We start from the raw sequence: 24,646 nt of genomic DNA, 5'->3' as shown, positions 1-24,646 counted from the left end.
AGCAGCAGCAGCAGCAGGAGAGGTAATTAATCAGCAACCCTCCTGCTAAGGGTAGACAGCTGCTCGTTCCACCCCCCCCCCGCCTTAATTGGTTCTCCTCCCTTCCAACGGTGTTGAGGCGGGTGGGAACAGCCGGGGGTTGAGGGTACTGTGCTAAAAGAGGTGGAGTTATGCAGATCTAAAACGCGTGGATTGCAGCAGCAGCAAGCCGAAAAGTGCAGGCATGTGAGGGATCTAGAGGTTGACAGCATGTCTTCTTAACGGGAGTCCAGGTGGCCATCTCCACAAATGGACTTTTCAGAATCCTTGGGTGGCACCGTAGTCGGAAACCAATTCTGGTTATCGCTTCTCGGCCTTTTGGCTAAGATCAAGTGTAGTATCTGTTCTTATCAGTTTAATATCTGATACGTCCCCTATCTGGGGACCATATATTAAATGGATTTTTAGAACAGGGAGATGGAAAAAGAGCTTGCTCTGTCCACTCCACGCATTGACCTGGTATTGCAGTATCTCCAGGACCGGTGCACCCCTTCTTTAATGCAATTTCTAAAATCAGAAAGAATTGAATTCAATGCTTTTTGTTCATTTTGCTTGTTTGTCGGATTTTGGGATGGACTCTTTGGCTTTGCTTTTCTTCTCCTCATTGGATTTTTCATGTTAAAAGTTGCAGAAGCCAGATGACAAGCTCATTTTGGTTCAACTTCAGCAACTGTGCATTGCATTGCCATGTAATGTAATGTAATGCAATGCTATCTATCTAGCTCTCCCTCTATACTTCCTTTTGGATAAACAGACATATTAGGCAAGCATTTTGGAGCTTTCACCTAAATAACTACAGGTGGTGAGATAAGCTGCACAATATAATTGACCTTTCAGTATATTGTTGCACACACACCATCTATTTAGCAAATGCCCTTGTTATCAACAGCAGCCTTTTAAACTCACCTGAGCTAACAGGTATGTGAGCTGGTTACTCTGCTGCGCTTAAAATTTCTTTTTTGGTTTGCTACAATGCCTTTTCTGAAACGTTGTCTCCCTCTGCTGGAACACTGACTTCTTTCATTTAATGCCTGCAGACTATAAAAGAGAAACCAACCCAAAAAGTTTGGTTGATTAGTCTGTGGCATTCTTTTAAACTGTTGCTTATGGCGGTCTCTGTGAGCTTCTCAGTGACATTCAGCCATCCAGGTATCCCGCCTGCAGTAGACGGAATGTGGCAATGAAACGCTGGCTGCGCGTGTCATAATAGGCTCTGAGCCTTTATATACCTGCGCACAGCAGCAGCCACCTTCAGTCTGCTGCTGGACAGCCAGCAGCAGCAGCAGCAGGAGAGGTAATTAATCAGCAACCCTCCTGCTAAGGGTAGACAGCTGCTCGTTCCACCCCCCCCCCCGCCTTAATTGGTTCTCCTCCCTTCCAACGGTGTTGAGGCGGGTGGGAACAGCCGGGGGTTGAGGGTACTGTGCTAAAAGAGGTGGAGTTATGCAGATCTAAAACGCGTGGATTGCAGCAGCAGCAAGCCGAAAAGTGCAGGCATGTGAGGGATCTAGAGGTTGACAGCATGTCTTCTTAACGGGAGTCCAGGTGGCCATCTCCACAAATGGACTTTTCAGAATCCTTGGGTGGCACCGTAGTCGGAAACCAATTCTGGTTATCGCTTCTCGGCCTTTTGGCTAAGATCAAGTGTAGTATCTGTTCTTATCAGTTTAATATCTGATACGTCCCCTATCTGGGGACCATATATTAAATGGATTTTTAGAACAGGGAGATGGAAAAAGAGCTTGCTCTGTCCACTCCACGCATTGACCTGGTATTGCAGTATCTCCAGGACCGGTGCACCCCTTCTTTAATGCAGTTTCTAAAATCAGAAAGAATTGAATTCAATGCTTTTTGTTCATTTTGCTTGTTTGTCGGATTTTGGGATGGACTCTTTGGCTTTGCTTTTCTTCTCCTCATTGGATTTTTCATGTTAAAAGTTGCAGAAGCCAGATGACAAGCTCATTTTGGTTCAACTTCAGCAACTGTGCATTGCATTGCCATGTAATGTAATGTAATGCAATGCTATCTATCTAGCTCTCCCTCTATACTTCCTTTTGGATAAACAGACATATTAGGCAAGCATTTTGGAGCTTTCACCTAAATAACTACAGGTGGTGAGATAAGCTGCACAATATAATTGACCTTTCAGTATATTGTTGCACACACACCATCTATTTAGCAAATGCCCTTGTTATCAACAGCAGCCTTTTAAACTCACCTGAGCTAACAGGTATGTGAGCTGGTTACTCTGCTGCGCTTAAAATTTCTTTTTTGGTTTGCTACAATGCCTTTTCTGAAACGTTGTCTCCCTCTGCTGGAACACTGACTTCTTTCATTTAATGCCTGCAGACTATAAAAGAGAAACCAACCCAAAAAGTTTGGTTGATTAGTCTGTGGCATTCTTTTAAACTGTTGCTTATGGCGGTCTCTGTGAGCTTCTCAGTGACATTCAGCCATCCAGGTATCCCGCCTGCAGTAGACGGAATGTGGCAATGGAACGCTGGCTGCGCGTGTCATAATAGGCTCTGAGCCTTTATATACCTGCGCACAGCAGCAGCCACCTTCAGTCTGCTGCTGGACAGCCAGCAGCAGCAGCAGCAGGAGAGGTAATTAATCAGCAACCCTCCTGCTAAGGGTAGACAGCTGCTCGTTCCACCCCCCCCCCGCCTTAATTGGTTCTCCTCCCTTCCAACGGTGTTGAGGCGGGTGGGAACAGCCGGGGGTTGAGGGTACTGTGCTAAAAGAGGTGGAGTTATGCAGATCTAAAACGCGTGGATTGCAGCAGCAGCAAGCCGAAAAGTGCAGGCATGTGAGGGATCTAGAGGTTGACAGCATGTCTTCTTAACGGGAGTCCAGGTGGCCATCTCCACAAATGGACTTTTCAGAATCCTTGGGTGGCACCGTAGTCGGAAACCAATTCTGGTTATCGCTTCTCGGCCTTTTGGCTAAGATCAAGTGTAGTATCTGTTCTTATCAGTTTAATATCTGATACGTCCCCTATCTGGGGACCATATATTAAATGGATTTTTAGAACAGGGAGATGGAAAAAGAGCTTGCTCTGTCCACTCCACGCATTGACCTGGTATTGCAGTATCTCCAGGACCGGTGCACCCCTTCTTTAATGCAGTTTCTAAAATCAGAAAGAATTGAATTCAATGCTTTTTGTTCATTTTGCTTGTTTGTCGGATTTTGGGATGGACTCTTTGGCTTTGCTTTTCTTCTCCTCATTGGATTTTTCATGTTAAAAGTTGCAGAAGCCAGATGACAAGCTCATTTTGGTTCAACTTCAGCAACTGTGCATTGCATTGCCATGTAATGTAATGTAATGCAATGCTATCTATCTAGCTCTCCCTCTATACTTCCTTTTGGATAAACAGACATATTAGGCAAGCATTTTGGAGCTTTCACCTAAATAACTACAGGTGGTGAGATAAGCTGCACAATATAATTGACCTTTCAGTATATTGTTGCACACACACCATCTATTTAGCAAATGCCCTTGTTATCAACAGCAGCCTTTTAAACTCACCTGAGCTAACAGGTATGTGAGCTGGTTACTCTGCTGCGCTTAAAATTTCTTTTTTGGTTTGCTACAATGCCTTTTCTGAAACGTTGTCTCCCTCTGCTGGAACACTGACTTCTTTCATTTAATGCCTGCAGACTATAAAAGAGAAACCAACCCAAAAAGTTTGGTTGATTAGTCTGTGGCATTCTTTTAAACTGTTGCTTATGGCGGTCTCTGTGAGCTTCTCAGTGACATTCAGCCATCCAGGTATCCCGCCTGCAGTAGACGGAATGTGGCAATGGAACGCTGGCTGCGCGTGTCATAATAGGCTCTGAGCCTTTATATACCTGCGCACAGCAGCAGCCACCTTCAGTCTGCTGCTGGACAGCCAGCAGCAGCAGCAGCAGGAGAGGTAATTAATCAGCAACCCTCCTGCTAAGGGTAGACAGCTGCTCGTTCCACCCCCCCCCCGCCTTAATTGGTTCTCCTCCCTTCCAACGGTGTTGAGGCGGGTGGGAACAGCCGGGGGTTGAGGGTACTGTGCTAAAAGAGGTGGAGTTATGCAGATCTAAAACGCGTGGATTGCAGCAGCAGCAAGCCGAAAAGTGCAGGCATGTGAGGGATCTAGAGGTTGACAGCATGTCTTCTTAACGGGAGTCCAGGTGGCCATCTCCACAAATGGACTTTTCAGAATCCTTGGGTGGCACCGTAGTCGGAAACCAATTCTGGTTATCGCTTCTCGGCCTTTTGGCTAAGATCAAGTGTAGTATCTGTTCTTATCAGTTTAATATCTGATACGTCCCCTATCTGGGGACCATATATTAAATGGATTTTTAGAACAGGGAGATGGAAAAAGAGCTTGCTCTGTCCACTCCACGCATTGACCTGGTATTGCAGTATCTCCAGGACCGGTGCACCCCTTCTTTAATGCAATTTCTAAAATCAGAAAGAATTGAATTCAATGCTTTTTGTTCATTTTGCTTGTTTGTCGGATTTTGGGATGGACTCTTTGGCTTTGCTTTTCTTCTCCTCATTGGATTTTTCATGTTAAAAGTTGCAGAAGCCAGATGACAAGCTCATTTTGGTTCAACTTCAGCAACTGTGCATTGCATTGCCATGTAATGTAATGTAATGCAATGCTATCTATCTAGCTCTCCCTCTATACTTCCTTTTGGATAAACAGACATATTAGGCAAGCATTTTGGAGCTTTCACCTAAATAACTACAGGTGGTGAGATAAGCTGCACAATATAATTGACCTTTCAGTATATTGTTGCACACACACCATCTATTTAGCAAATGCCCTTGTTATCAACAGCAGCCTTTTAAACTCACCTGAGCTAACAGGTATGTGAGCTGGTTACTCTGCTGCGCTTAAAATTTCTTTTTTGGTTTGCTACAATGCCTTTTCTGAAACGTTGTCTCCCTCTGCTGGAACACTGACTTCTTTCATTTAATGCCTGCAGACTATAAAAGAGAAACCAACCCAAAAAGTTTGGTTGATTAGTCTGTGGCATTCTTTTAAACTGTTGCTTATGGCGGTCTCTGTGAGCTTCTCAGTGACATTCAGCCATCCAGGTATCCCGCCTGCAGTAGACGGAATGTGGCAATGGAACGCTGGCTGCGCGTGTCATAATAGGCTCTGAGCCTTTATATACCTGCGCACAGCAGCAGCCACCTTCAGTCTGCTGCTGGACAGCCAGCAGCAGCAGCAGCAGGAGAGGTAATTAATCAGCAACCCTCCTGCTAAGGGTAGACAGCTGCTCGTTCCACCCCCCCCCCCGCCTTAATTGGTTCTCCTCCCTTCCAACGGTGTTGAGGCGGGTGGGAACAGCCGGGGGTTGAGGGTACTGTGCTAAAAGAGGTGGAGTTATGCAGATCTAAAACGCGTGGATTGCAGCAGCAGCAAGCCGAAAAGTGCAGGCATGTGAGGGATCTAGAGGTTGACAGCATGTCTTCTTAACGGGAGTCCAGGTGGCCATCTCCACAAATGGACTTTTCAGAATCCTTGGGTGGCACCGTAGTCGGAAACCAATTCTGGTTATCGCTTCTCGGCCTTTTGGCTAAGATCAAGTGTAGTATCTGTTCTTATCAGTTTAATATCTGATACGTCCCCTATCTGGGGACCATATATTAAATGGATTTTTAGAACAGGGAGATGGAAAAAGAGCTTGCTCTGTCCATTCCACGCATTGACCTGGTATTGCAGTATCTCCAGGACCGGTGCACCCCTTCTTTAATGCAGTTTCTAAAATCAGAAAGAATTGAATTCAATGCTTTTTGTTCATTTTGCTTGTTTGTCGGATTTTGGGATGGACTCTTTGGCTTTGCTTTTCTTCTCCTCATTGGATTTTTCATGTTAAAAGTTGCAGAAGCCAGATGACAAGCTCATTTTGGTTCAACTTCAGCAACTGTGCATTGCATTGCCATGTAATGTAATGTAATGCAATGCTATCTATCTAGCTCTCCCTCTATACTTCCTTTTGGATAAACAGACATATTAGGCAAGCATTTTGGAGCTTTCACCTAAATAACTACAGGTGGTGAGATAAGCTGCACAATATAATTGACCTTTCAGTATATTGTTGCACACACACCATCTATTTAGCAAATGCCCTTGTTATCAACAGCAGCCTTTTAAACTCACCTGAGCTAACAGGTATGTGAGCTGGTTACTCTGCTGCGCTTAAAATTTCTTTTTTGGTTTGCTACAATGCCTTTTCTGAAACGTTGTCTCCCTCTGCTGGAACACTGACTTCTTTCATTTAATGCCTGCAGACTATAAAAGAGAAACCAACCCAAAAAGTTTGGTTGATTAGTCTGTGGCATTCTTTTAAACTGTTGCTTATGGCGGTCTCTGTGAGCTTCTCAGTGACATTCAGCCATCCAGGTATCCCGCCTGCAGTAGACGGAATGTGGCAATGTAACGCTGGCTGCGCGTGTCATAATAGGCTCTGAGCCTTTATATACCTGCGCACAGCAGCAGCCACCTTCAGTCTGCTGCTGGACAGCCAGCAGCAGCAGCAGGAGAGGTAATTAATCAGCAACCCTCCTGCTAAGGGTAGACAGCTGCTCGTTCCACCCCCCCCCCCGCCTTAATTGGTTCTCCTCCCTTCCAACGGTGTTGAGGCGGGTGGGAACAGCCGGGGGTTGAGGGTACTGTGCTAAAAGAGGTGGAGTTATGCAGATCTAAAACGCGTGGATTGCAGCAGCAGCAAGCCGAAAAGTGCAGGCATGTGAGGGATCTAGAGGTTGACAGCATGTCTTCTTAACGGGAGTCCAGGTGGCCATCTCCACAAATGGACTTTTCAGAATCCTTGGGTGGCACCGTAGTCGGAAACCAATTCTGGTTATCGCTTCTCGGCCTTTTGGCTAAGATCAAGTGTAGTATCTGTTCTTATCAGTTTAATATCTGATACGTCCCCTATCTGGGGACCATATATTAAATGGATTTTTAGAACAGGGAGATGGAAAAAGAGCTTGCTCTGTCCACTCCACGCATTGACCTGGTATTGCAGTATCTCCAGGACCGGTGCACCCCTTCTTTAATGCAGTTTCTAAAATCAGAAAGAATTGAATTCAATGCTTTTTGTTCATTTTGCTTGTTTGTCGGATTTTGGGATGGACTCTTTGGCTTTGCTTTTCTTCTCCTCATTGGATTTTTCATGTTAAAAGTTGCAGAAGCCAGATGACAAGCTCATTTTGGTTCAACTTCAGCAACTGTGCATTGCATTGCCATGTAATGTAATGTAATGCAATGCTATCTATCTAGCTCTCCCTCTATACTTCCTTTTGGATAAACAGACATATTAGGCAAGCATTTTGGAGCTTTCACCTAAATAACTACAGGTGGTGAGATAAGCTGCACAATATAATTGACCTTTCAGTATATTGTTGCACACACACCATCTATTTAGCAAATGCCCTTGTTATCAACAGCAGCCTTTTAAACTCACCTGAGCTAACAGGTATGTGAGCTGGTTACTCTGCTGCGCTTAAAATTTCTTTTTTGGTTTGCTACAATGCCTTTTCTGAAACGTTGTCTCCCTCTGCTGGAACACTGACTTCTTTCATTTAATGCCTGCAGACTATAAAAGAGAAACCAACCCAAAAAGTTTGGTTGATTAGTCTGTGGCATTCTTTTAAACTGTTGCTTATGGCGGTCTCTGTGAGCTTCTCAGTGACATTCAGCCATCCAGGTATCCCGCCTGCAGTAGACGGAATGTGGCAATGTAACGCTGGCTGCGCGTGTCATAATAGGCTCTGAGCCTTTATATACCTGCGCACAGCAGCAGCCACCTTCAGTCTGCTGCTGGACAGCCAGCAGCAGCAGCAGGAGAGGTAATTAATCAGCAACCCTCCTGCTAAGGGTAGACAGCTGCTCGTTCCACCCCCCCCCCGCCTTAATTGGTTCTCCTCCCTTCCAACGGTGTTGAGGCGGGTGGGAACAGCCGGGGGTTGAGGGTACTGTGCTAAAAGAGGTGGAGTTATGCAGATCTAAAACGCGTGGATTGCAGCAGCAGCAAGCCGAAAAGTGCAGGCATGTGAGGGATCTAGAGGTTGACAGCATGTCTTCTTAACGGGAGTCCAGGTGGCCATCTCCACAAATGGACTTTTCAGAATCCTTGGGTGGCACCGTAGTCGGAAACCAATTCTGGTTATCGCTTCTCGGCCTTTTGGCTAAGATCAAGTGTAGTATCTGTTCTTATCAGTTTAATATCTGATACGTCCCCTATCTGGGGACCATATATTAAATGGATTTTTAGAACAGGGAGATGGAAAAAGAGCTTGCTCTGTCCACTCCACGCATTGACCTGGTATTGCAGTATCTCCAGGACCGGTGCACCCCTTCTTTAATGCAGTTTCTAAAATCAGAAAGAATTGAATTCAATGCTTTTTGTTCATTTTGCTTGTTTGTCGGATTTTGGGATGGACTCTTTGGCTTTGCTTTTCTTCTCCTCATTGGATTTTTCATGTTAAAAGTTGCAGAAGCCAGATGACAAGCTCATTTTGGTTCAACTTCAGCAACTGTGCATTGCATTGCCATGTAATGTAATGTAATGCAATGCTATCTATCTAGCTCTCCCTCTATACTTCCTTTTGGATAAACAGACATATTAGGCAAGCATTTTGGAGCTTTCACCTAAATAACTACAGGTGGTGAGATAAGCTGCACAATATAATTGACCTTTCAGTATATTGTTGCACACACACCATCTATTTAGCAAATGCCCTTGTTATCAACAGCAGCCTTTTAAACTCACCTGAGCTAACAGGTATGTGAGCTGGTTACTCTGCTGCGCTTAAAATTTCTTTTTTGGTTTGCTACAATGCCTTTTCTGAAACGTTGTCTCCCTCTGCTGGAACACTGACTTCTTTCATTTAATGCCTGCAGACTATAAAAGAGAAACCAACCCAAAAAGTTTGGTTGATTAGTCTGTGGCATTCTTTTAAACTGTTGCTTATGGCGGTCTCTGTGAGCTTCTCAGTGACATTCAGCCATCCAGGTATCCCGCCTGCAGTAGACGGAATGTGGCAATGGAACGCTGGCTGCGCGTGTCATAATAGGCTCTGAGCCTTTATATACCTGCGCACAGCAGCAGCCACCTTCAGTCTGCTGCTGGACAGCCAGCAGCAGCAGCAGCAGCAGGAGAGGTAATTAATCAGCAACCCTCCTGCTAAGGGTAGACAGCTGCTCGTTCCACCCCCCCCCCCCCCGCCTTAATTGGTTCTCCTCCCTTCCAACGGTGTTGAGGCGGGTGGGAACAGCCGGGGGTTGAGGGTACTGTGCTAAAAGAGGTGGAGTTATGCAGATCTAAAACGCGTGGATTGCAGCAGCAGCAAGCCGAAAAGTGCAGGCATGTGAGGGATCTAGAGGTTGACAGCATGTCTTCTTAACGGGAGTCCAGGTGGCCATCTCCACAAATGGACTTTTCAGAATCCTTGGGTGGCACCGTAGTCGGAAACCAATTCTGGTTATCGCTTCTCGGCCTTTTGGCTAAGATCAAGTGTAGTATCTGTTCTTATCAGTTTAATATCTGATACGTCCCCTATCTGGGGACCATATATTAAATGGATTTTTAGAACAGGGAGATGGAAAAAGAGCTTGCTCTGTCCACTCCACGCATTGACCTGGTATTGCAGTATCTCCAGGACCGGTGCACCCCTTCTTTAATGCAATTTCTAAAATCAGAAAGAATTGAATTCAATGCTTTTTGTTCATTTTGCTTGTTTGTCGGATTTTGGGATGGACTCTTTGGCTTTGCTTTTCTTCTCCTCATTGGATTTTTCATGTTAAAAGTTGCAGAAGCCAGATGACAAGCTCATTTTGGTTCAACTTCAGCAACTGTGCATTGCATTGCCATGTAATGTAATGTAATGCAATGCTATCTATCTAGCTCTCCCTCTATACTTCCTTTTGGATAAACAGACATATTAGGCAAGCATTTTGGAGCTTTCACCTAAATAACTACAGGTGGTGAGATAAGCTGCACAATATAATTGACCTTTCAGTATATTGTTGCACACACACCATCTATTTAGCAAATGCCCTTGTTATCAACAGCAGCCTTTTAAACTCACCTGAGCTAACAGGTATGTGAGCTGGTTACTCTGCTGCGCTTAAAATTTCTTTTTTGGTTTGCTACAATGCCTTTTCTGAAACGTTGTCTCCCTCTGCTGGAACACTGACTTCTTTCATTTAATGCCTGCAGACTATAAAAGAGAAACCAACCCAAAAAGTTTGGTTGATTAGTCTGTGGCATTCTTTTAAACTGTTGCTTATGGCGGTCTCTGTGAGCTTCTCAGTGACATTCAGCCATCCAGGTATCCCGCCTGCAGTAGACGGAATGTGGCAATGGAACGCTGGCTGCGCGTGTCATAATAGGCTCTGAGCCTTTATATACCTGCGCACAGCAGCAGCCACCTTCAGTCTGCTGCTGGACAGCCAGCAGCAGCAGCAGCAGGAGAGGTAATTAATCAGCAACCCTCCTGCTAAGGGTAGACAGCTGCTCGTTCCACCCCCCCCCCGCCTTAATTGGTTCTCCTCCCTTCCAACGGTGTTGAGGCGGGTGGGAACAGCCGGGGGTTGAGGGTACTGTGCTAAAAGAGGTGGAGTTATGCAGATCTAAAACGCGTGGATTGCAGCAGCAGCAAGCCGAAAAGTGCAGGCATGTGAGGGATCTAGAGGTTGACAGCATGTCTTCTTAACGGGAGTCCAGGTGGCCATCTCCACAAATGGACTTTTCAGAATCCTTGGGTGGCACCGTAGTCGGAAACCAATTCTGGTTATCGCTTCTCGGCCTTTTGGCTAAGATCAAGTGTAGTATCTGTTCTTATCAGTTTAATATCTGATACGTCCCCTATCTGGGGACCATATATTAAATGGATTTTTAGAACAGGGAGATGGAAAAAGAGCTTGCTCTGTCCACTCCACGCATTGACCTGGTATTGCAGTATCTCCAGGACCGGTGCACCCCTTCTTTAATGCAGTTTCTAAAATCAGAAAGAATTGAATTCAATGCTTTTTGTTCATTTTGCTTGTTTGTCGGATTTTGGGATGGACTCTTTGGCTTTGCTTTTCTTCTCCTCATTGGATTTTTCATGTTAAAAGTTGCAGAAGCCAGATGACAAGCTCATTTTGGTTCAACTTCAGCAACTGTGCATTGCATTGCCATGTAATGTAATGTAATGCAATGCTATCTATCTAGCTCTCCCTCTATACTTCCTTTTGGATAAACAGACATATTAGGCAAGCATTTTGGAGCTTTCACCTAAATAACTACAGGTGGTGAGATAAGCTGCACAATATAATTGACCTTTCAGTATATTGTTGCACACACACCATCTATTTAGCAAATGCCCTTGTTATCAACAGCAGCCTTTTAAACTCACCTGAGCTAACAGGTATGTGAGCTGGTTACTCTGCTGCGCTTAAAATTTCTTTTTTGGTTTGCTACAATGCCTTTTCTGAAACGTTGTCTCCCTCTGCTGGAACACTGACTTCTTTCATTTAATGCCTGCAGACTATAAAAGAGAAACCAACCCAAAAAGTTTGGTTGATTAGTCTGTGGCATTCTTTTAAACTGTTGCTTATGGCGGTCTCTGTGAGCTTCTCAGTGACATTCAGCCATCCAGGTATCCCGCCTGCAGTAGACGGAATGTGGCAATGGAACGCTGGCTGCGCGTGTCATAATAGGCTCTGAGCCTTTATATACCTGCGCACTGCAGCAGCCACCTTCAGTCTGCTGCTGGACAGCCAGCAGCAGCAGCAGCAGGAGAGGTAATTAATCAGCAACCCTCCTGCTAAGGGTAGACAGCTGCTCGTTCCACCCCCCCCCCCGCCTTAATTGGTTCTCCTCCCTTCCAACGGTGTTGAGGCGGGTGGGAACAGCCGGGGGTTGATGGTACTGTGCTAAAAGAGGTGGAGTTATGCAGATCTAAAACGCGTGGATTGCAGCAGCAGCAAGCCGAAAAGTGCAGGCATGTGAGGGATCTAGAGGTTGACAGCATGTCTTCTTAACGGGAGTCCAGGTGGCCATCTCCACAAATGGACTTTTCAGAATCCTTGGGTGGCACCGTAGTCGGAAACCAATTCTGGTTATCGCTTCTCGGCCTTTTGGCTAAGATCAAGTGTAGTATCTGTTCTTATCAGTTTAATATCTGATACGTCCCCTATCTGGGGACCATATATTAAATGGATTTTTAGAACAGGGAGATGGAAAAAGAGCTTGCTCTGTCCACTCCACGCATTGACCTGGTATTGCAGTATCTCCAGGACCGGTGCACCCCTTCGTTAATGCAGTTTCTAAAATCAGAAAGAATTGAATTCAATGCTTTTTGTTCATTTTGCTTGTTTGTCGGATTTTGGGATGGACTCTTTGGCTTTGCTTTTCTTCTCCTCATTGGATTTTTCATGTTAAAAGTTGCAGAAGCCAGATGACAAGCTCATTTTGGTTCAACTTCAGCAACTGTGCATTGCATTGCCATGTAATGTAATGTAATGCAATGCTATCTATCTAGCTCTCCCTCTATACTTCCTTTTGGATAAACAGACATATTAGGCAAGCATTTTGGAGCTTTCACCTAAATAACTACAGGTGGTGAGATAAGCTGCACAATATAATTGACCTTTCAGTATATTGTTGCACACACACCATCTATTTAGCAAATGCCCTTGTTATCAACAGCAGCCTTTTAAACTCACCTGAGCTAACAGGTATGTGAGCTGGTTACTCTGCTGCGCTTAAAATTTCTTTTTTGGTTTGCTACAATGCCTTTTCTGAAACGTTGTCTCCCTCTGCTGGAACACTGACTTCTTTCATTTAATGCCTGCAGACTATAAAAGAGAAACCAACCCAAAAAGTTTGGTTGATTAGTCTGTGGCATTCTTTTAAACTGTTGCTTATGGCGGTCTCTGTGAGCTTCTCAGTGACATTCAGCCATCCAGGTATCCCGCCTGCAGTAGACGGAATGTGGCAATGGAACGCTGGCTGCGCGTGTCATAATAGGCTCTGAGCCTTTATATACCTGCGCACAGCAGCAGCCACCTTCAGTCTGCTGCTGGACAGCCAGCAGCAGCAGCAGCAGGAGAGGTAATTAATCAGCAACCCTCCTGCTAAGGGTAGACAGCTGCTCGTTCCACCCCCCCCCCCCCCGCCTTAATTGGTTCTCCTCCCTTCCAACGGTGTTGAGGCGGGTGGGAACAGCCGGGGGTTGAGGGTACTGTGCTAAAAGAGGTGGAGTTATGCAGATCTAAAACGCGTGGATTGCAGCAGCAGCAAGCCGAAAAGTGCAGGCATGTGAGGGATCTAGAGGTTGACAGCATGTCTTCTTAACGGGAGTCCAGGTGGCCATCTCCACAAATGGACTTTTCAGAATCCTTGGGTGGCACCGTAGTCGGAAACCAATTCTGGTTATCGCTTCTCGGCCTTTTGGCTAAGATCAAGTGTAGTATCTGTTCTTATCAGTTTAATATCTGATACGTCCCCTATCTGGGGACCATATATTAAATGGATTTTTAGAACAGGGAGATGGAAAAAGAGCTTGCTCTGTCCACTCCACGCATTGACCTGGTATTGCAGTATCTCCAGGACCGGTGCACCCCTTCTTTAATGCAGTTTCTAAAATCAGAAAGAATTGAATTCAATGCTTTTTGTTCATTTTGCTTGTTTGTCGGATTTTGGGATGGACTCTTTGGCTTTGCTTTTCTTCTCCTCATTGGATTTTTCATGTTAAAAGTTGCAGAAGCCAGATGACAAGCTCATTTTGGTTCAACTTCAGCAACTGTGCATTGCATTGCCATGTAATGTAATGTAATGCAATGCTATCTATCTAGCTCTCCCTCTATACTTCCTTTTGGATAAACAGACATATTAGGCAAGCATTTTGGAGCTTTCACCTAAATAACTACAGGTGGTGAGATAAGCTGCACAATATAATTGACCTTTCAGTATATTGTTGCACACACACCATCTATTTAGCAAATGCCCTTGTTATCAACAGCAGCCTTTTAAACTCACCTGAGCTAACAGGTATGTGAGCTGGTTACTCTGCTGCGCTTAAAATTTCTTTTTTGGTTTGCTACAATGCCTTTTCTGAAACGTTGTCTCCCTCTGCTGGAACACTGACTTCTTTCATTTAATGCCTGCAGACTATAAAAGAGAAACCAACCCAAAAAGTTTGGTTGATTAGTCTGTGGCATTCTTTTAAACTGTTGCTTATGGCGGTCTCTGTGAGCTTCTCAGTGATATTCAGCCATCCAGGTATCCCGCCTGCAGTAGACGGAATGTGGCAATGGAACGCTGGCTGCGCGTGTCATAATAGGCTCTGAGCCTTTATATACCTGCGCACAGCAGCAGCCACCTTCAGTCTGCTGCTGGACAGCCAGCAGCAGCAGCAGCAGGAGAGGTAATTAATCAGCAACCCTCCTGCTAAGGGTAGACAGCTGCTCGTTCCACCCCCCCCCCCGCCTTAATTGGTTCTCCTCCCTTCCAACGGTGTTGAGGCGGGTGGGAACAGCCGGGGGTTGAGGGTACTGTGCTAAAAGAGGTGGAGTTATGCAGATCTAAAACGCGTGGATTGCAGCAGCAGCAAGCCGAAAAGTGCAGGCATGTGAGGGATCTAGAGGTTGACAGCATGTCTTCTTAACGGGAGTCCAGGTGGCCATCTCCACAAATGGACTTTTCAGAATCCTTGGGTGGCACCGTAGTCGGAAACCAATTCTGGTTATCGCTTCTCGGCCTTTTGGCTAAGATCAAGTGTAGTATCTGTTCTTATCAGTTTAATATCTGATACGTCCCCTATCTGGGGACCATATATTAAATGGATTTTTAGAACAGGGAGATGGAAAAAGAGCTTGCTCTGTCCACTCCACGCATTGAACTGGTATTGCAGTATCTCCAGGACCGGTGCACCCCTTCTTTAATGCAGTTTCTAAAATCAGAAAGAATTGAATTCAATGCTTTTTGTTCATTTTGCTTGTTTGTCGGATTTTGGGATGGACTCTTTGGCTTTGCTTTTCTTCTCCTCATTGGATTTTTCATGTTAAAAGTTGCAGAAGCCAGATGACAAGCTCATTTTGGTTCAACTTCAGCAACTGTGCATTGCATTGCCATGTAATGTAATGTAATGCAATGCTATCTATCTAGCTCTCCCTCTATACTTCCTTTTGGATAAACAGACATATTAGGCAAGCATTTTGGAGCTTTCACCTAAATAACTACAGGTGGTGAGATAAGCTGCACAATATAATTGACCTTTCAGTATATTGTTGCACACACACCATCTATTTAGCAAATGCCCTTGTTATCAACAGCAGCCTTTTAAACTCACCTGAGCTAACAGGTATGTGAGCTGGTTACTCTGCTGCGCTTAAAATTTCTTTTTTGGTTTGCTACAATGCCTTTTCTGAAACGTTGTCTCCCTCTGCTGGAACACTGACTTCTTTCATTTAATGCCTGCAGACTATAAAAGAGAAACCAACCCAAAAAGTTTGGTTGATTAGTCTGTGGCATTCTTTTAAACTGTTGCTTATGGCGGTCTCTGTGAGCTTCTCAGTGACATTCAGCCATCCAGGTATCCCGCCTGCAGTAGACGGAATGTGGCAATGGAACGCTGGCTGCGCGTGTCATAATAGGCTCTGAGCCTTTATATACCTGCGCACAGCAGCAGCCACCTTCAGTCTGCTGCTGGACAGCCAGCAGCAGCAGCAGCAGGAGAGGTAATTAATCAGCAACCCTCCTGCTAAGGGTAGACAGCTGCTCGTTCCACCCCCCCCCCGCCTTAATTGGTTCTCCTCCCTTCCAACGGTGTTGAGGCGGGTGGGAACAGCCGGGGGTTGAGGGTACTGTGCTAAAAGAGGTGGAGTTATGCAGATCTAAAACGCGTGGATTGCAGCAGCAGCAAGCCGAAAAGTGCAGGCATGTGAGGGATCTAGAGGTTGACAGCATGTCTTCTTAACGGGAGTCCAGGTGGCCATCTCCACAAATGGACTTTTCAGAATCCTTGGGTGGCACCGTATTCGGAAACCAATTCTGGTTATCGCTTCTCGGCCTTTTGGCTAAGATCAAGTGTAGTATCTGTTCTTATCAGTTTAATATCTGATACGTCCCCTATCTGGGGACCATATATTAAATGGATTTTTAGAACAGGGAGATGGAAAAACAGCTTGCTCTGTCCACTCCACGCATTGACCTGGTATTGCAGTATCTCCAGGACCGGTGCACCCCTTCTTTAATGCAGTTTCTAAAATCAGAAAGAATTGAATTCAATGCTTTTTGTTCATTTTGCTTGTTTGTCGGATTTTGGGATGGACTCTTTGGCTTTGCTTTTCTTCTCCTCATTGGATTTTTCATGTTAAAAGTTGCAGAAGCCAGATGACAAGCTCATTTTGGTTCAACTTCAGCAACTGTGCATTGCATTGCCATGTAATGTAATGTAATGCAATGCTATCTATCTAGCTCTCCCTCTATACTTCCTTTTGGATAAACAGACATATTAGGCAAGCATTTTGGAGCTTTCACCTAAATAACTACAGGTGGTGAGATAAGCTGCACAATATAATTGACCTTTCAGTATATTGTTGCACACACACCATCTATTTAGCAAATGCCCTTGTTATCAACAGCAGCCTTTTAAACTCACCTGAGCTAACAGGTATGTGAGCTGGTTACTCTGCTGCGCTTAAAATTTCTTTTTTGGTTTGCTACAATGCCTTTTCTGAAACGTTGTCTCCCTCTGCTGGAACACTGACTTCTTTCATTTAATGCCTGCAGACTATAAAAGAGAAACCAACCCAAAAAGTTTGGTTGATTAGTCTGTGGCATTCTTTTAAACTGTTGCTTATGGCGGTCTCTGTGAGCTTCTCAGTGACATTCAGCCATCCAGGTATCCCGCCTGCAGTAGACGGAATGTGGCAATGGAACGCTGGCTGCGCGTGTCATAAAAGGCTCTGAGCCTTTATATACCTGCGCACAGCAGCAGCCACCTTCAGTCTGCTGCTGGACAGCCAGCAGCAGCAGCAGCAGGAGAGGTAATTAATCAGCAACCCTCCTGCTAAGGGTAGACAGCTGCTCGTTCCACCCCCCCCCCCGCCTTAATTGGTTCTCCTCCCTTCCAACGGTGTTGAGGCGGGTGGGAACAGCCGGGGGTTGAGGGTACTGTGCTAAAAGAGGTGGAGTTATGCAGATCTAAAACGCGTGGATTGCAGCAGCAGCAAGCCGAAAAGTGCAGGCATGTGAGGGATCTAGAGGTTGACAGCATGTCTTCTTAACGGGAGTCCAGGTGGCCATCTCCACAAATGGACTTTTCAGAATCCTTGGGTGGCACCGTAGTCGGAAACCAATTCTGGTTATCGCTTCTCGGCCTTTTGGCTAAGATCCAGTGTAGTATCTGTTCTTATCAGTTTAATATCTGATACGTCCTCTATCTGGGGACCATATATTAAATGGATTTTTAGAACAGGGAGATGGAAAAAGAGCTTGCTCTGTCCACTCCACGCATTGACCTGGTATTGCAGTATCTCCAGGACCGGTGCACCCCTTCTTTAATGCAGTTTCTAAAATCAGAAAGAATTGAATTCAATGCTTTTTGTTCATTTTGCTTGTTTGTCGGATTTTGGGATGGACTCTTTGGCTTTGCTTTTCTTCTCCTCATTGGATTTTTCATGTTAAAAGTTGCAGAAGCCAGATGACAAGCTCATTTTGGTTCAACTTCAGCAACTGTGCATTGCATTGCCATGTAATGTAATGTAATGCAATGCTATCTATCTAGCTCTCCCTCTATACTTCCTTTTGGATAAACAGACATATTAGGCAAGCATTTTGGAGCTTTCACCTAAATAACTACAGGTGGTGAGATAAGCTGCACAATATAATTGACCTTTCAGTATATTGTTGCACACACACCATGTATTTAGCAAATGCCCTTGTTATCAACAGCAGCCTTTTAAACTCACCTGAGCTAACAGGTATGTGAGCTGGTTACTCTGCTGCGCTTAAAATTTCTTTTTTGGTTTGCTACAATGCCTTTTCTGAAACATTGTCTCCCTCTGCTGGAACACTGACTTCTTTCATTTAAAGCCTGCAGACTATAAAAGAGAAACCAACCCAAAAAGTTTGGTTGATTAGTCTGTGGCATTCTTTTAAACTGTTGCTTATGGCGGTCTCTGTGAGCTTCTCAGTGACATTCAGCCATCCAGGTATCCCGCCTGCAGTAGACGGAATGTGGCAATGGAACGCTGGCTGCGCGTGTCATAATAGGCTCTGAGCCTTTATATACCTGCGCACAGCAGCAGCCACCTTCAGTCTGCTGCTGGACAGCCAGCAGCAGCAGCAGCAGGAGAGGTAATTAATCAGCAACCCTCCTGCTAAGGGTAGACAGCTGCTCGTTCCACCCCCCCCCGCCTTAATTGGTTCTCCTCCCTTCCAACGGTGTTGAGGCGGGTGGGAACAGCCGGGGGTTGAGGGTACTGTGCTAAAAGAGGTGGAGTTATGCAGATCTAAAACGCGTGGATTGCAGCAGCAGCAAGCCGAAAAGTGCAGGCATGTGAGGGATCTAGAGGTTGACAGCATGTCTTCTTAACGGGAGTCCAGGTGGCCATCTCCACAAATGGACTTTTCAGAATCCTTGGGTGGCACCGTAGTCGGAAACCAATTCTGGTTATCGCTTCTCGGCCTTTTGGCTAAGATCAAGTGTAGTATCTGTTCTTATCAGTTTAATATCTGATACGTCCCCTATCTGGGGACCATATATTAAATGGATTTTTAGAACAGGGAGATGGAAAAAGAGCTTGCTCTGTCCACTCCACGCATTGACCTGGTATTGCAGTATCTCCAGGACCGGTGCACCCCTTCTTTAATGCAGTTTCTAAAATCAGAAAGAATTGAATTCAATGCTTTTTGTTCATTTTGCTTGTTTGTCGGATTTTGGGATGGACTCTTTGGCTTTGCTTTTCTTCTCCTCATTGGATTTTTCATGTTAAAAGTTGCAGAAGCCAGATGACAAGCTCATTTTGGTTCAACTTCAGCAACTGTGCATTGCATTGCCATGTAATGTAATGTAATGCAATGCTATCTATCTAGCTCTCCCTCTATACTTCCTTTTGGATAAACAGACATATTAGGCAAGCATTTTGGAGCTTTCACCTAAATAACTACAGGTGGTGAGATAAGCTGCACAATATAATTGACCTTTCAGTATATTGTTGCACACACACCATCTATTTAGCAAATGCCCTTGTTATCAACAGCAGCCTTTTAAACTCACCTGAGCTAACAGGTATGTGAGCTGGTTACTCTGCTGCGCTTAAAATTTCTTTTTTGGTTTGCTACAATGCCTTTTCTGAAACGTTGTCTCCCTCTGCTGGAACACTGACTTCTTTCATTTAATGCCTGCAGACTATAAAAGAGAAACCAACCCAAAAAGTTTGGTTGATTAGTCTGTGGCATTCTTTTAAACTGTTGCTTATGGCGGTCTCTGTGAGCTTCTCAGTGACATTCAGCCATCCAGGTATCCCGCCTGCAGTAGACGGAATGTGGCAATGGAACGCTGGCTGCGCGTGTCATAATAGGCTCTGAGCCTTTATATACCTGCGCACAGCAGCAGCCACCTTCAGTCTGCTGCTGGACAGCCAGCAGCAGCAGCAGCAGGAGAGGTAATTAATCAGCAACCCTCCTGCTAAGGGTAGACAGCTGCTCGTTCCACCCCCCCCCCCGCCTTAATTGGTTCTCCTCCCTTCCAACGGTGTTGAGGCGGGTGGGAACAGCCGGGGGTTGAGGGTACTGTGCTAAAAGAGGTGGAGTTATGCAGATCTAAAACGCGTGGATTGCAGCAGCAGCAAGCCGAAAAGTGCAGGCATGTGAGGGATCTAGAGGTTGACAGCATGTCTTCTTAACGGGAGTCCAGGTGGCCATCTCCACAAATGGACTTTTCAGAATCCTTGGGTGGCACCGTAGTCGGAAACCAATTCTGGTTATCGCTTCTCGGCCTTTTGGCTAAGCTCAAGTGTAGTATCTGTTCTTATCAGTTTAATATCTGATACGTCCCCTATCTGGGGACCATATATTAAATGGATTTTTAGAACAGGGAGATGGAAAAAGAGCTTGCTCTGTCCACTCCACGCATTGACCTGGTATTGCAGTATCTCCAGGACCGGTGCACCCCTTCTTTAATGCAGTTTCTAAAATCAGAAAGAATTGAATTCAATGCTTTTTGTTCATTTTGCTTGTTTGTCGGATTTTGGGATGGACTCTTTGGCTTTGCTTTTCTTCTCCTCATTGGATTTTTCATGTTAAAAGTTGCAGAAGCCAGATGACAAGCTCATTTTGGTTCAACTTCAGCAACTGTGCATTGCATTGCCATGTAATGTAATGTAATGCAATGCTATCTATCTAGCTCTCCCTCTATACTTCCTTTTGGATAAACAGACATATTAGGCAAGCATTTTGGAGCTTTCACCTAAATAACTACAGGTGGTGAGATAAGCTGCACAATATAATTGACCTTTCAGTATATTGTTGCACACACACCATCTATTTAGCAAATGCCCTTGTTATCAACAGCAGCCTTTTAAACTCACCTGAGCTAACAGGTATGTGAGCTGGTTACTCTGCTGCGCTTAAAATTTCTTTTTTGGTTTGCTACAATGCCTTTTCTGAAACGTTGTCTCCCTCTGCTGGAACACTGACTTCTTTCATTTAATGCCTGCAGACTATAAAAGAGAAACCAACCCAAAAAGTTTGGTTGATTAGTCTGTGGCATTCTTTTAAACTGTTGCTTATGGCGGTCTCTCTGAGCTTCTCAGTGACATTCAGCCATCCAGGTATCCCGCCTGCAGTAGACGGAATGTGGCAATGGAACGCTGGCTGCGCGTGTCATAATAGGCTCTGAGCCTTTATATACCTGCGCACAGCAGCAGCCACCTTCAGTCTGCTGCTGGACAGCCAGCAGCAGCAGCAGCAGGAGAGGTAATTAATCAGCAACCCTCCTGCTAAGGGTAGACAGCTGCTCGTTCCACCCCCCCCCCCGCCTTAATTGGTTCTCCTCCCTTCCAACGGTGTTGAGGCGGGTGGGAACAGCCGGGGGTTGAGGGTACTGTGCTAAAAGAGGTGGAGTTATGCAGATCTAAAACGCGTGGATTGCAGCAGCAGCAAGCCGAAAAGTGCAGGCATGTGAGGGATCTAGAGGTTGACAGCATGTCTTCTTAACGGGAGTCCAGGTGGCCATCTCCACAAATGGACTTTTCAGAATCCTTGGGTGGCACCGTAGTCGGAAACCAATTCTGGTTATCGCTTCTCGGCCTTTTGGCTAAGCTCAAGTGTAGTATCTGTTCTTATCAGTTTAATATCTGATACGTCCCCTATCTGGGGACCATATATTAAATGGATTTTTAGAACAGGGAGATGGAAAAAGAGCTTGCTCTTTCCACTCCACGCATTGACCTGGTATTGCAGTATCTCCAGGACCGGTGCACCCCTTCTTTAATGCAGTTTCTAAAATCAGAAAGAATTGAATTCAATGCTTTTTGTTCATTTTGCTTGTTTGTCGGATTTTGGGATGGACTCTTTGGCTTTACTTTTCTTCTCCTCATTGGATTTTTCATGTTAAAAGTTGCAGAAGCCAGATGACAAGCTCATTTTGGTTCAACTTCAGCAACTGTGCATTGCATTGCCATGTAATGTAATGTAATGCAATGCTATCTATCTAGCTCTCCCTCTATACTTCCTTTTGGATAAACAGACATATTAGGCAAGCATTTTGGAGCTTTCACCTAAATAACTACAGGTGGTGAGATAAGCTGCACAATATAATTGACCTTTCAGTATATTGTTGCACACACACCATCTATTTAGCAAATGCCCTTGTTATCAACAGCAGCCTTTTAAACTCACCTGAGCTAACAGGTATGTGAGCTGGTTACTCTGCTGCGCTTAAAATTTCTTTTTTGGTTTGCTACAATGCCTTTTCTGAAACGTTGTCTCCCTCTGCTGGAACACTGACTTCTTTCATTTAATGCCTGCAGACTATAAAAGAGAAACCAACCCAAAAAGTTTGGTTGATTAGTCTGTGGCATTCTTTTAAACTGTTGCTTATGGCGGTCTCTGTGAGCTTCTCAGTGACATTCAGCCATCCAGGTATCCCGCCTGCAGTAGACGAAATGTGGCAATGGAACGCTGGCTGCGCGTGTCATAATAGGCTCTGAGCCTTTATATACCTGCGCACAGCAGCAGCCACCTTCAGTCTGCTGCTGGACAGCCAGCAGCAGCAGCAGCAGGAGAGGTAATTAATCAGCAACCCTCCTGCTAAGGGTAGACAGCTGCTCGTTCCACCCCCCCCCCCCGCCTTAATTGGTTCTCCTCCCTTCCAACGGTGTTGAGGCGGGTGGGAACAGCCGGGGGTTGAGGGTACTGTGCTAAAAGAGGTGGAGTTATGCAGATCTAAAACGCGTGGATTGCAGCAGCAGCAAGCCGAAAAGTGCAGGCATGTGAGGGATCTAGAGGTTGACAGCATGTCTTCTTAACGGGAGTCCAGGTGGCCATCTCCACAAATGGACTTTTCAGAATCCTTGGGTGGCACCGTAGTCGGAAACCAATTCTGGTTATCGCTTCTCGGCCTTTTGGCTAAGCTCAAGTGTAGTATCTGTTCTTATCAGTTTAATATCTGATACGTCCCCTATCTGGGGACCATATATTAAATGGATTTTTAGAACAGGGAGATGGAAAAAGAGCTTGCTCTGTCCACTCCACGCATTGACCTGGTATTGCAGTATCTCCAGGACCGGTGCACCCCTTCTTTAATGCAGTTTCTAAAATCAGAAAGAATTGAATTCAATGCTTTTTGTTCATTTTGCTTGTTTGTCGGATTTTGGGATGGACTCTTTGGCTTTGCTTTTCTTCTCCTCATTGGATTTTTCATGTTAAAAGTTGCAGAAGCCAGATGACAAGCTCATTTTGGTTCAACTTCAGCAACTGTGCATTGCATTGCCATGTAATGTAATGTAATGCAATGCTATCTATCTAGCTCTCCCTCTATACTTCCTTTTGGATAAACAGACATATTAGGCAAGCATTTTGGAGCTTTCACCTAAATAACTACAGGTGGTGAGATAAGCTGCACAATATAATTGACCTTTCAGTATATTGTTGCACACACACCATCTATTTAGCAAATGCCCTTGTTATCAACAGCAGCCTTTTAAACTCACCTGAGCTAACAGGTATGTGAGCTGGTTACTCTGCTGCGCTTAAAATTTCTTTTTTGGTTTGCTACAATGCCTTTTCTGAAACGTTGTCTCCCTCTGCTGGAACACTGACTTCTTTCATTTAATGCCTGCAGACTATAAAAGAGAAACCAACCCAAAAAGTTTGGTTGATTAGTCTGTGGCATTCTTTTAAACTGTTGCTTATGGCGGTCTCTGTGAGCTTCTCAGTGACATTCAGCCATCCAGGTATCCCGCCTGCAGTAGACGGAATGTGGCAATGGAACGCTGGCTGCGCGTGTCATAATAGGCTCTGAGCCTTTATATACCTGCGCACAGCAGCAGCCACCTTCAGTCTGCTGCTGGACAGCCAGCAGCAGCAGCAGCAGGAGAGGTAATTAATCAGCAACCCTCCTGCTAAGGGTAGACAGCTGCTCGTGCCACCCCCCCCCCGCCTTAATTGGTTCTCCTCCCTTCCAACGGTGTTGAGGCGGGTGGGAACAGCCGGGGGTTGAGGGTACTGTGCTAAAAGAGGTGGAGTTATGCAGATCTAAAACGCGTGGATTGCAGCAGCAGCAAGCCGAAAAGTGCAGGCATGTGAGGGATCTAGAGGTTGACAGCATGTCTTCTTAACGGGAGTCCAGGTGGCCATCTCCACAAATGGACTTTTCAGAATCCTTGGGTGGCACCGTAGTCGGAAACCAATTCTGGTTATCGCTTCTCGGCCTTTTGGCTAAGATCAAGTGTAGTATCTGTTCTTATCAGTTTAATATCTGATACGTCCCCTATCTGGGGACCATATATTAAATGGATTTTTAGAACAGGGAGATGGAAAAAGAGCTTGCTCTGTCCACTCCTCGCATTGACCTGGTATTGCAGTATCTCCAGGACCGGTGCACCCCTTCTTTAATGCAGTTTCTAAAATCAGAAAGAATTGAATTCAATGCTTTTTGTTCATTTTGCTTGTTTGTCGGATTTTGGGATGGACTCTTTGGCTTTGCTTTTCTTCTCCTCATTGGATTTTTCATGTTAAAAGTTGCAGAAGCCAGATGACAAGCTCATTTTGGTTCAACTTCAGCAACTGTGCATTGCATTGCCATGTAATGTAATGTAATGCAATGCTATCTATCTAGCTCTCCCTCTATACTTCCTTTTGGATAAACAGACATATTAGGCAAGCATTTTGGAGCTTTCACCTAAATAACTACAGGTGGTGAGATAAGCTGCACAATATAATTGACCTTTCAGTATATTGTTGCACACACACCATCTATTTAGCAAATGCCCTTGTTATCAACAGCAGCCTTTTAAACTCACCTGAGCTAACAGGTATGTGAGCTGGTTACTCTGCTGCGCTTAAAATTTCTTTTTTGGTTTGCTACAATGCCTTTTCTGAAACGTTGTCT

General features: G+C 45.1%; 19 non-coding genes across 19 annotated transcripts; all 19 read left to right on the top strand.

The window, feature by feature from the left end:
* Nucleotides 1–341: 341 nt before the first annotated feature.
* Nucleotides 342–532, top strand: LOC141210693 (U2 spliceosomal RNA). The gene has a single exon (XR_012280817.1). It is a non-coding gene; the product is annotated as a U2 spliceosomal RNA (small nuclear RNA).
* A 1,121-nt stretch (nucleotides 533–1,653) lies between these two features.
* On the top strand, nucleotides 1,654–1,844 carry LOC141210681 (U2 spliceosomal RNA). Its single transcript, XR_012280813.1, has one exon. It is a non-coding gene; the product is annotated as a U2 spliceosomal RNA (small nuclear RNA).
* Nucleotides 1,845–2,964: 1,120 nt separating this feature from the next.
* Nucleotides 2,965–3,155, top strand: LOC141210670 (U2 spliceosomal RNA). The gene has a single exon (XR_012280807.1). It is a non-coding gene; the product is annotated as a U2 spliceosomal RNA (small nuclear RNA).
* Nucleotides 3,156–4,275: 1,120 nt separating this feature from the next.
* Nucleotides 4,276–4,466, top strand: LOC141210658 (U2 spliceosomal RNA). The gene has a single exon (XR_012280798.1). It is a non-coding gene; the product is annotated as a U2 spliceosomal RNA (small nuclear RNA).
* Nucleotides 4,467–5,587: 1,121 nt separating this feature from the next.
* Nucleotides 5,588–5,778, top strand: LOC141209983 (U2 spliceosomal RNA). Its single transcript, XR_012280167.1, has one exon. It is a non-coding gene; the product is annotated as a U2 spliceosomal RNA (small nuclear RNA).
* A 1,118-nt stretch (nucleotides 5,779–6,896) lies between these two features.
* LOC141210646 (U2 spliceosomal RNA) lies at nucleotides 6,897–7,087 on the top strand. The gene has a single exon (XR_012280789.1). It is a non-coding gene; the product is annotated as a U2 spliceosomal RNA (small nuclear RNA).
* Nucleotides 7,088–8,204: 1,117 nt separating this feature from the next.
* LOC141210635 (U2 spliceosomal RNA) lies at nucleotides 8,205–8,395 on the top strand. Its single transcript, XR_012280779.1, has one exon. It is a non-coding gene; the product is annotated as a U2 spliceosomal RNA (small nuclear RNA).
* Nucleotides 8,396–9,522: 1,127 nt separating this feature from the next.
* Nucleotides 9,523–9,713, top strand: LOC141210623 (U2 spliceosomal RNA). Its single transcript, XR_012280771.1, has one exon. It is a non-coding gene; the product is annotated as a U2 spliceosomal RNA (small nuclear RNA).
* A 1,120-nt stretch (nucleotides 9,714–10,833) lies between these two features.
* On the top strand, nucleotides 10,834–11,024 carry LOC141210612 (U2 spliceosomal RNA). Its single transcript, XR_012280763.1, has one exon. It is a non-coding gene; the product is annotated as a U2 spliceosomal RNA (small nuclear RNA).
* A 1,121-nt stretch (nucleotides 11,025–12,145) lies between these two features.
* On the top strand, nucleotides 12,146–12,336 carry LOC141210600 (U2 spliceosomal RNA). The gene has a single exon (XR_012280754.1). It is a non-coding gene; the product is annotated as a U2 spliceosomal RNA (small nuclear RNA).
* A 1,124-nt stretch (nucleotides 12,337–13,460) lies between these two features.
* LOC141210587 (U2 spliceosomal RNA) lies at nucleotides 13,461–13,651 on the top strand. The gene has a single exon (XR_012280742.1). It is a non-coding gene; the product is annotated as a U2 spliceosomal RNA (small nuclear RNA).
* Nucleotides 13,652–14,772: 1,121 nt separating this feature from the next.
* LOC141210271 (U2 spliceosomal RNA) lies at nucleotides 14,773–14,963 on the top strand. Its single transcript, XR_012280444.1, has one exon. It is a non-coding gene; the product is annotated as a U2 spliceosomal RNA (small nuclear RNA).
* Nucleotides 14,964–16,083: 1,120 nt separating this feature from the next.
* LOC141210217 (U2 spliceosomal RNA) lies at nucleotides 16,084–16,274 on the top strand. Its single transcript, XR_012280391.1, has one exon. It is a non-coding gene; the product is annotated as a U2 spliceosomal RNA (small nuclear RNA).
* A 1,121-nt stretch (nucleotides 16,275–17,395) lies between these two features.
* LOC141210340 (U2 spliceosomal RNA) lies at nucleotides 17,396–17,586 on the top strand. Its single transcript, XR_012280512.1, has one exon. It is a non-coding gene; the product is annotated as a U2 spliceosomal RNA (small nuclear RNA).
* A 1,119-nt stretch (nucleotides 17,587–18,705) lies between these two features.
* LOC141210576 (U2 spliceosomal RNA) lies at nucleotides 18,706–18,896 on the top strand. The gene has a single exon (XR_012280732.1). It is a non-coding gene; the product is annotated as a U2 spliceosomal RNA (small nuclear RNA).
* A 1,121-nt stretch (nucleotides 18,897–20,017) lies between these two features.
* On the top strand, nucleotides 20,018–20,208 carry LOC141210468 (U2 spliceosomal RNA). The gene has a single exon (XR_012280636.1). It is a non-coding gene; the product is annotated as a U2 spliceosomal RNA (small nuclear RNA).
* A 1,121-nt stretch (nucleotides 20,209–21,329) lies between these two features.
* Nucleotides 21,330–21,520, top strand: LOC141210456 (U2 spliceosomal RNA). The gene has a single exon (XR_012280624.1). It is a non-coding gene; the product is annotated as a U2 spliceosomal RNA (small nuclear RNA).
* Nucleotides 21,521–22,642: 1,122 nt separating this feature from the next.
* LOC141210467 (U2 spliceosomal RNA) lies at nucleotides 22,643–22,833 on the top strand. Its single transcript, XR_012280635.1, has one exon. It is a non-coding gene; the product is annotated as a U2 spliceosomal RNA (small nuclear RNA).
* Nucleotides 22,834–23,953: 1,120 nt separating this feature from the next.
* LOC141209960 (U2 spliceosomal RNA) lies at nucleotides 23,954–24,144 on the top strand. The gene has a single exon (XR_012280144.1). It is a non-coding gene; the product is annotated as a U2 spliceosomal RNA (small nuclear RNA).
* The last annotated feature ends 502 nt before the right edge of the window (nucleotides 24,145–24,646 follow it).

Source organism: Phyllobates terribilis, unplaced genomic scaffold, assembly GCF_046119375.1.
Source record: "Phyllobates terribilis strain yellow unplaced genomic scaffold, ASM4611937v1 Scaffold_169__1_contigs__length_4117513, whole genome shotgun sequence".
Classification (NCBI taxonomy): domain Eukaryota; kingdom Metazoa; phylum Chordata; class Amphibia; order Anura; family Dendrobatidae; genus Phyllobates; species Phyllobates terribilis.
The sequence above is the reverse complement of the archived record's forward strand: the minus strand, read 5'-3'. Positions and strand labels throughout refer to the sequence as shown.